This window comes from Podarcis erhardii, assembly GCF_964252035.2.
Source record: "Podarcis erhardii genome assembly, chromosome: 2".
In the NCBI taxonomy this organism is placed as follows: domain Eukaryota; kingdom Metazoa; phylum Chordata; class Lepidosauria; order Squamata; family Lacertidae; genus Podarcis; species Podarcis erhardii.
In genome coordinates this window covers 120110057-120119615 of record NC_138498.1, presented here as the reverse complement: position 1 = coordinate 120119615, position 9559 = coordinate 120110057, and the positions used below count along the sequence as shown (strand labels likewise).

Here is a 9559-nt window from a genome sequence, read left to right as displayed (position 1 = left end):
GGGTTTGCCATGCATGCCTTCCTCTTAGCACGCTTCTCTCTTGCGTTCTGAGTTCGAGTGTCTTCAAAGTCCATGACACCTTTGGTTGAGAGAGACATTAGAACGGTATAGAATATTTCAATATAGTATTTTCCAGCCTGTGTCTAGAGTGTTAATAGGTCACTGTTCCAGGATGTGTCTTTCTTCACCTTCATCTGCCTAGGAGGGATTTCAGTTTTATGTCTCTGAAATATCCAGGCAGTGGCCGGAATAGAGCCAATGGAAAGAATATGACGAAATAAAAGAACATCTTCAAAGATGGCTGCATCATAGACAATTAAAGGATATCTTTAAAGAGGACAATAAGAAAGGCTTCTCATAGTCGGTTTCCAAATTCCAAGCAGGAAGTGACAGAAGAAAATACAAAGTTATTTTAAAAAGGCATATAACATTCTTTTGGAGTGGGAAAACAAAGCCGAAGAAGTAAAATTGGTAATGATTAAATAATGGGCCATAACATACAATTTGAAGATGGGGTAAAATTGTGGAAAGTAAATTTGAAATTTGCAGATTGTATACTATTAAGAGAGACCTATATGAAAATGATGTATAGATGGTATCTATCACCGATTAAACTGGAACAAATGCATAAAAATGAAAAGAGAGTGTTGGAGATGTGAAATAGAAGGTACGTTTTATCATATGTGGTGGGATTGTAAAAAGGTAAAAGCCTATTGAGAAATGATAAATAATGAATTGAAGAAAATGTTGAAAATAACTTTTCTAAAAAAACCAGAAGCCTTCTTACTAGGTATTTTAGGCCAAGACATAAAGAAAGGAAAGAGGACTTTATTTATGTATGCCACTACAGCAGCAAGAATGTTGATTGCACAAAATTGGAAGACTGGAAAAATACCAAGTAAAGAACAATGGCAGGAGAAGTTGATGAACTGTGAGGGGAGAGACTCCATCAGGCAAGGCCTCTTTCCACCTGCCTTGCCCCACTCTCTGCTTCTTAATGTGTATTGTATTGTTTTATGTACTGTGGCTTGCCATTGTCTTATTGATTACAGTTTAGATATTATTGTAACTGTTGAGTGGATTTCTGTTTAACTTTTATATGTTGATACTATTATTTTATACTGTTCTAATGATTGTTGACTGTTACTTTTTGGATGGAGGTTTCCTATTTTATTTTATATATATATATAAAATATATATGAATATATTTATTCATTTTCAAATACAAATTTAAACAACCAAATCTCATTTCATCACAAATTTCCCCCTTTTTTTTTACTTCCCTCAGTTTCTCTGCCAATCTTCCGTTTAATTTACAGTGGTGCCTCGCAAGACGAAAAGAATCCGTTCCGCGATTCTCTTCGTCTAGCGGTTTTTTCGTCTTGCGAAGCAAGCCCATTGACAGCTTAGCGGATTAGCGCTATTAGCAGTCTAGCGGCTTTTAGCGATCAGCTGTGAAGCGGCTTATCAGCGGAACAGCTGATAAGTGGCTTAGCGCTTAGGGAAAGGGCGAAAAAAAGCGAAAAAACCCCGCGGGAACTCACAAGATTTTTTCGTCTTGCGAAGCAACCCCATAGGGAAATTCGTTTAGCGAAGCGCCTCCAAAACGGAAAACCCTTTCGTCTAGCGGGTTTTCCGTCTTGCGAGGCGTTCGTCTTGCGGGGCACCACTGTATATTTTTAACGCATTTCTATATTACATATTGCCTTTAGAAATATCTTTCCCTCTTTTGATCTCTTTTTTACAATATTCCTCAATTCTTCACAAGGCTTCTTGGAAACCCACAAACGTTATTTGTTCATCACATAAACTTTTCAAATAATCTCTAAACCTTCCCCAATCTTCAGTAAACTTTTGATCTCGCTGGTATTGAATCTTCCCTGTTAGTTTATTCAATTCTGCGTATTCCGTCAATTTCAGTCTCCATTCTTCCCCCTAGGTAATACTTCCTGTTTCCATTTCTGGGCCAGAAGTATTCTTGCTGCTGTTGCTACGTATTGGAAAAGTTTACAATCCTTCTTATTAATTTCATTTCCTACCATTCCTAAAAGAAAGGCCTCCGGTTTCTTAACAAATGTATATTTCATTTTTTTTAAATAAATATTTATTCAAGATTTTCTTAATACAATAAAGAAAAAACAAACAAAATAACATATACTTTAACAATAATCATACTTTCTTCACTTCTTTGGACTTCCTCACATCTCTCGTTCCTGCGTTCCAAATTTTCAAACTTTACCCAGCAATTTATCACCTTATTTCAATTCTTATCTTATAATTTTCCAATATTGTATCCCTAATTTTGGATAATTTCACCCAAACCTTAAAAACTTAATTTTAACATAATATTTATCCAAAATTTATCTTTTCTCATATTTACATTTATCTTCATCTTCCTTTTAACTAGCTTATTGGTGCCCTGTTGTTAATAATCTTACATCTCTCTTAACATTCATACAATTTACAATATTTTTGTAAATAGTCCTTAAATTTCTTCCAGTCCTCCTCCACAGCCTCTTCTCCCAGGTCTCGGATTCTGCCAGTCATTTCTGCTAACTCCATGTAGTCTATCAGTTGCATCTGCCATTCTTCCAGCGTGGGCAAATCTTGGGTTTTCCAGTACTTGGCGACAAGTATCCTTGCTGCTGTTGTTGCATACATAAAAAATGTTCGGTCCTTCTTTAACACCCTCTGGCCGACAATGCCCAAAAGAAAGGCCTCTGGTTTCTTAGGGAAGGTATACTTAAACACCTTTTTCAACTCATTATATATCATTTCCCAGAAAGCCTTCACTCTAGGGCAGGTCCACCAGAGGTGAAAGAATGTTCCTTCAGTTTCTTTACATTTCCAACATTTATTATCAGACAAATGGTATATTTTTGCAAGGTTGACTGGGGTCATGTACCACCTGTATATCATTTTCATAATATTTTCTTTCAAGGCATTACATGCCGTGAATTTCAAACCGGTGGTCCATAACCTTTCCCAGTCAGCAAACATAATATTGTACCCAATGTCCTGTGCCCATTTTATCATAGCCGATTTGACCGTTTCATCTTGTGTGTTCCATTTTAGCAGCAAATTGTACATTCTTGACAGTACCTTAGCCTTAGGTTCTAACAATTCTGTTTCTAGCTTTGATTTTTCCACCTGGAATCCTATCTTTTTATCCAACTTAAAAACTTCTTTAATCTGAACATAATGTAACCAATCTCGCACTTTGTCTTTTATTTTCTCCATACTCTGCAACCTCCAGTTATCTCCATCTTTTTCTATTATTTCCCAATATTTCGGCCATTTGGCCTCCATATTGAGTCTTTTCCGAGCCTTAGCTTCCATTGGTGATAGCCACCTTGGGGTCTTATTTTCCAATAAGTCTTTGTATTTTGTCCAGATATTAAACACTGCTTTCCTGACAATATGGTTCTTGAAAGCCTTATGAATTTTAACCTTGTCATACCATAAATATGTGTGCCATCCGAAAGCATTGTTAAATCCTTCCAAATCTAAAACATCCGTGTTTTCAAGAAGCAGCCAATCTTTCAACCAGCAGAAAGCTGCTGATTCGTAGTACAACTTTAAGTCTGGCAGGGCAAAGCCCCCTCTTTCTTTAGCATCAGTTAGTATCTTAAACTTAATTCTGGGCTTTTTGCCCTGCCAGACAAATTTGGAGATATCTCTTTGCCACCTCCCAAAACACTCCATTTTGTCCACAATCTGTAAAGTCTGGAACAAAAACGGCATTTTTGGCAAAACATTCATCTTTATAGCAGCAATTCGTCCTCATATTCTTCGCTGTTATGTTTACCCCTAGGTATCTTACTTTTTTAACCACGTTTAACTCTGTCTCTTTCTGAAACCTTTCTGATTCTAAAGGTCTCAAGTTTTTTTCCAATACCTTGGTTTTCTGCTTGTTAAGTTTAAATCCCGCCACCCGACCAAACTCTTGAATCAATTGTAATACCCTTTTCGTACTAGACTCTGGCTCCTGTAAGGTCAAAACTAGGTCATCTGCAAATGCTTTAAGTTTATACTGTTTAGCTCCGACCTGAATTCCTTCCACCAACCGGTCTCCTCTAATCATATTCAAGAGCACCTCCAGGACCGAAATAAATAGTAAAGGGGAGATAGGGCAACCTTGTCGTGTTCCTTTTTCAATTTTGAACTCTTCCGTCACCACATTGTTCACTATCAATTTAGCCTTTTCTTCTGAGTAAATTGCCTCTATCCCATTCTCAAATCCCCGTCCCACTCCCATCCCTTCCAAATTTTTCTTCATAAACTTCCATGAGATGTTATCAAAGGCCTTCTCCGCATCTATAAATATTAACACTGCTTTTGTGTTAATATTTGTTTGCAAAAGCTCCAAAATGTCAATAATGTTCCTTGTGTTGGCAAACAAATGTCTACCTGGGAGAAAGCCTGCCTGGTCCTTGTGAATTACTTCATTTAAAACTTTTTTAAATCTGCTTGCTAAAATGTCTGCAAATATTTTGTAATCCACATTTAGGAGGGAGATGGGACGGTAATTCTTAAGTTGTGTCTTTTCAGTTTCTAGTTTAGGTATCAATGTGATGAAAGCTTCTTTCCACGACTCCGATGCCTTCTTCCCCTCCAAAATTTCATTGCAAACCTCCATTAGTGGATGTATCAAATAGTCTTTCAATGTCTTATAATATTTGGAGGTAAGCCCATCTGGCCCTGGAGATTTGCCCAGTTGCATGTTCTGAATGGCTTCTTCAATCTCTTGTGTTATTTTATGATTCAGGATTGTTCTATTTTCCTGAGACAGCCTTGGTAAACCGTTCTTTGTCAAAAATTGTCCTATCTCCACCTCATTTTGCGGCCCTTGTGTGTATAGTTGTTTGAAGTATCTCTGGAAACACTTTCTGATCTCCACTGGGTTCTGAATATTTCTTCCTTCAATCTCTAAATTTGTGACCGTGTTCAATTTTTGTCTCTTTTTCAACTGCCATGCTAACAATTTCCCACATTTATTTGCCGATTCAAATGATCTTTGTTTCATTAACTTGACTTTCCACTCCACTTCCTGATTTATCAATTTAGAATATTGTGCTTGGTAGAGTTTAATTTCTCTCAAGATCTCCTTTGACTTTGGTCTCAATCTTAACTTCTTCTCACAATCTTTGATTTTCTCCAAGATCTTGTTCTTTTTCTCATTCTGTGTTTTTTTCTTTATAGTGTTCTGTTGTATCAGGAACCCCCTCATAACCGCTTTACTTGCGTCCCAGATGATTCTTTTTTCCACTGTAGTGTTCAAATTTATCTCAAAGTAGTCCTTCAAAGCTTTTTGGGCCTTTTTAGTAATCTCCTGATCTCTAAACAAATTGTCATTCATCTTCCATCTGAAGGAGCCAGTTGGAGTAAGTCTCATATCCATCTTTACGGCATTATGGTCGGAGCAGGTCTTTGGGCAGATTTCCACTTTTCTTGTCTTAGGTGCCAGACCTCTAGTTATCAATATTTGGTCGATTCTTGTCCATGTCAGTTGGGCTTCAGAAAAGAATGTTCCTTCTCTTCCCAGGGGGTTCTTTGTTCTCCAAATGTCAATCAAGTCCATGTTATCAGTCAGTTCAAAAAAAGTTTTAGGTAGTCTGCCATCTTTTGTCACATTTTGGCTATGTGACTTATCCATGTTGGTTAATGCCACCCCATTCGTGTCTCCCATCATAATGATGTTGTCATAGTTCAGATAGTCCAGCATTATCTCATGCAGCTTCTTGTAAAATTCCGATTTCCCCTCATTTGGTGCATAAATTCCTAATATCAAAAACTTTTCTCCTTGGTTTTGTATCTCAATTGCCAAAATTCTTCCTTGTTCATCTTTAAATAAAAATTTTGGTGACAGGCTCTCTTTTGCATATAACACCACACCTCTTTTCTTGACTCGGTCCGAAGAGATAAATTCTTGGCCTAATCTTTTGTTTATTAACACTTTTCTGTGGAGCCTAGTCACATGTGTTTCTTGCAAGCAAATAATGTCCAATTGTTCTTTTTTCAATATGTGAAATATTCTTCTCCTTTTTTCCGGAGAGTTGGCGCCATTGATGTTCCAGCTCAGAAGTTGCAGAGACATCCTGGACAAATCTGTTATTCCTCTAGTGGTGGTATCTTGTTCTCCTGGTCTTCTGACCCCAAAGGTGCAGGTGTAGGTGTAGGTGTAAGTGCAGGGGCAGGTCCAGACCCTGAAGGTCTTTCAATCCCTTTCTGAAGGTCCTCTCCGTAGGCACTCAAAAATTTTGCTTTATCCTCGGCTGATTTGATTTTCACCTTCTTCCCTCTGAAGGTAAAAGATAATCCTTGGGGAAATTCCCACCTGAAGACAATTGAGTTGCTCCTCAACAGTCTTACTAACTCAGTGTAGGTGGATCTAAGGTCCAAAAGTTGTTTAGGGATGTCTTTATAGATCTCTGCTCTTCTGTCCGAAATTTCAAGTGACTTTCCGTAATGTAGGCCTAATATTTTGTCTCTTTCCTCCTTAGATCTCAAGGTAATCAAACAGTCTCTGGGCCTGTCTTTCCTTGTCAATTTTCCAAGTCTAAAAGCAGTCACAATTTTAAAGTCCTTTTCTTCCTCCAAAGGCCCAAACTTGGAAAATTCTTTTGTCAGAAACTCAATTAAATTCCCTTGTTCAAGTTCTGGTATAGACCTCAATCTCAGATTATTTTCCCGAGCCCATAGTTCAATCATAGACAGATAGGCCTGTTGTTCCCCAACCTGCTTATGCAATGGTTTTACCTCCTGCTTCAGTTCTTACGCTTTTTGATTAGCTTCCTCTGCCAATTTCCGATTTTCTGCGGTGGCTTCAAATAATTTGCCAATTGATTGTGCATTCAAAGTAACTTGTTCAGTTAATTTATTGACACTGGCTGTATTTTGATCAATCTTTGCCGTTTGCTCATCCGCTTTTTTATCTAAAGCTTCCAATTTTTCAAATATTTTATCTAATACTGAGGCAGATCCTCCTGCTGCCATATCTTCCAACAAAGGTTGCTCAATTCCTTCTTCCACTTCCAAAACAGCAGGGACAGATGATCTACGCGGCTGTGAAATTAAAGTCAGAGTTGTTTGTTTTGCTTTCGCCTTAGCCGCTCTTGTTGGTCTCCCAGTGCCACTCATTCCAATTCTGTCTACTAGTCAAGGTCAGACTGAGTATGTTCCCATGGGAAACCACCAGCCCAGAGGGTAAACAGCCAAATAGGAGGAAAGGAAAAAAAGAGAAGCAAAGTCACGTGCAGTTGTAAATCCAAGATCCTCTAGAGGGAGCCCAATTATATTTTGAGGGAGGAAATTAAATTATTAAAGTCAATTGTTTAAAGCTCCAAATTTTTCCAAATTCCAATGGTTCTAAGACAATGTCCATACAGCCTTTAATTTCCGAAGAACTTTCAGTTTTCCTGTAGTTAGCAGAGTTGGTCTTAAAAACATAACAGTGTCTCCAGCAAGTGCCAGAGAAGATGATTCAATATAACAGTTCCAATAGCCCTCAGCTTGTAACAGCCCAAAGCAACAAAGTGTCAAAATTTGCAATCTGACAGTTCTGTAAAACAGGCAGTCCGACTGCCTGGGTTTCTCTATAAATTTGTAGTTCCAACAGAAGAGGTAAAGCACAGTCCAACTAAAAAGTAAGTCACTCAAAGAGTTAACTCCTAAATCTCCATAGAAGCAGCTCCATTAGATGTACAGATTGACTGCTTTTAACGCCTCTTCAAAGGCTCCAAAGATCAAAGTCCTTGCTTTTGATGTTAAACAGAGACAGGAGACGGACTTCCCGGCTTCATCTCCCGCTTTTAGCCAAATTAACAGCAATTTAGCGTCCAATTCTTTCTTTCTAACTCACGGGTAGCAGCTTTTCAATTCGAATGTTCCCAGGAAGAGAGGTCAGGGCTCATCGACAGCGGCAACGCGGCTTCACTCCACAGAAAGAGCGATTGACTCACAGCACCGCGCCAGCCCTTCCACGTTCCGAAACCCCTTACGGGGTCTCTTCTCCGTTTCGGGGGGCGCTTCTGGTGCCCGCCGAGTCCCACGGCCACAGGCTGTCGCTGCCTGTGGTTTTCCGATGTGGGTCTCCGCTTCGCCGTAGCGGACAACCCGTTTCTGCGGAGCTCCCTCTTCCACAATTAGAAGAGAGCAGCCATTGTCGTTTCGCCCCACCTCCAGAACAACAAATGTATATTTCAACATCTTTTTCAATTCATTATATATCAGTTCCCAGAAACCTTTCACCTTCTTACATTCCCACCACATATGATAGAATGTCCCTTATTTTTCCTTACATTTCCAACATTTATTACATGTTTTATACATTTTTGCTAGTTTTACTGGTGTTATATACCATCTATACACCATTTTCATTACATTTTCTTTAACACAGTACATGCCGTAAATTTTAATCTTTCATTCCATAATTTTAACCAATCATCATATTGTATATTATAGCCAAAATCTCTGGCCCAGTGTATCATTACCGACTTAACCTCTTCATCTTTTGTATACCATTCCAGCAACATTTTATACATTTTTTTTTTTATAAAGATATTTATTAGGGTTTTTTGTAAAGAATACATCAATAATAAACAACACTTCTTTTGTCTTAACAAATTTTCAAAACTTCTTGGACTTCCTCACGCTTCCCGCTCACACTTACATTGTAATAAATTCTGCCAGGCAAATTATCATACAAATTATAACCACTCAATTACGTATAAAATAACAGTTCCTCAGCGATTTTTGTTTTTTATAATAACACTTATTTTCTAGTTCAGATTCAATTTAGTGATGGTCAGTTTTTTATAGTCAGGCACCCTTCTTAACATTCTACCAAGTTGCAATATTTTTGTAAATAAATCTTGAATTTCCTCCAGTCTTCTTCCGTCCTTTCTTCTCCCAGGTCTCGGATTCTGCCGGTCATTTCCGCCAGTTGCATATAGTCCATCAGCTGCATCTGCCATTCTTCCAGTGTGGGTAAATCTTGGGTTTTCCAGTTCTTAGCGATGAGTATTCTTGCTGCCGTTGTTGCATACATAAAAAAGGTTCGGTCCTTCTTTAACACCTTCTGGCCGACAATACCCAAAAGGAAAGCCTCTGGTTTCTTAGTAAAGGTATATTTGAATACTTTTTTCAACTCATTATATATCATTTCCCAAAATGCCTTCACTTTAGGGCAAGTCCACCAGAGGTGAAAGAATGTTCCTTCATTTTCCTTACATTTCCAACATTTATTTTCGGACAAATGGTATATCTTAGCAAGCTTAACAGGGGTCATGTACCATCTATATATCATTTTCATTACATTTTCCTTCAAAGCATTACATGCAGTGAAGTTCAGCCCAGTGGTCCACAACCTTTCCCAATCCTCAAACATAATATTATACCCAATGTCCTGTGCCCATCTTATCATAGCGGACTTAACCATCTCATCTTGTGTATTCCATTTCAACAGCAAGTTATACATTCTTGATAATACCTTATTTTTCGGTTCTAACAGTTCTGTCTCCAACTTCGATTTCTCCACCTGGAACCCTAGCTTTTTGTC

The 9559-nt window shown here is 38.2% G+C and overlaps 1 protein-coding gene across 1 annotated transcript in view; it reads right to left on the bottom strand.

The window, feature by feature from the left end:
• LOC309337013 (uncharacterized protein) overlaps positions 1–9559 on the bottom strand; it is a 131827-nt gene that overhangs the window by 76994 nt on the left and 45274 nt on the right. The window lies entirely within an intron of this gene.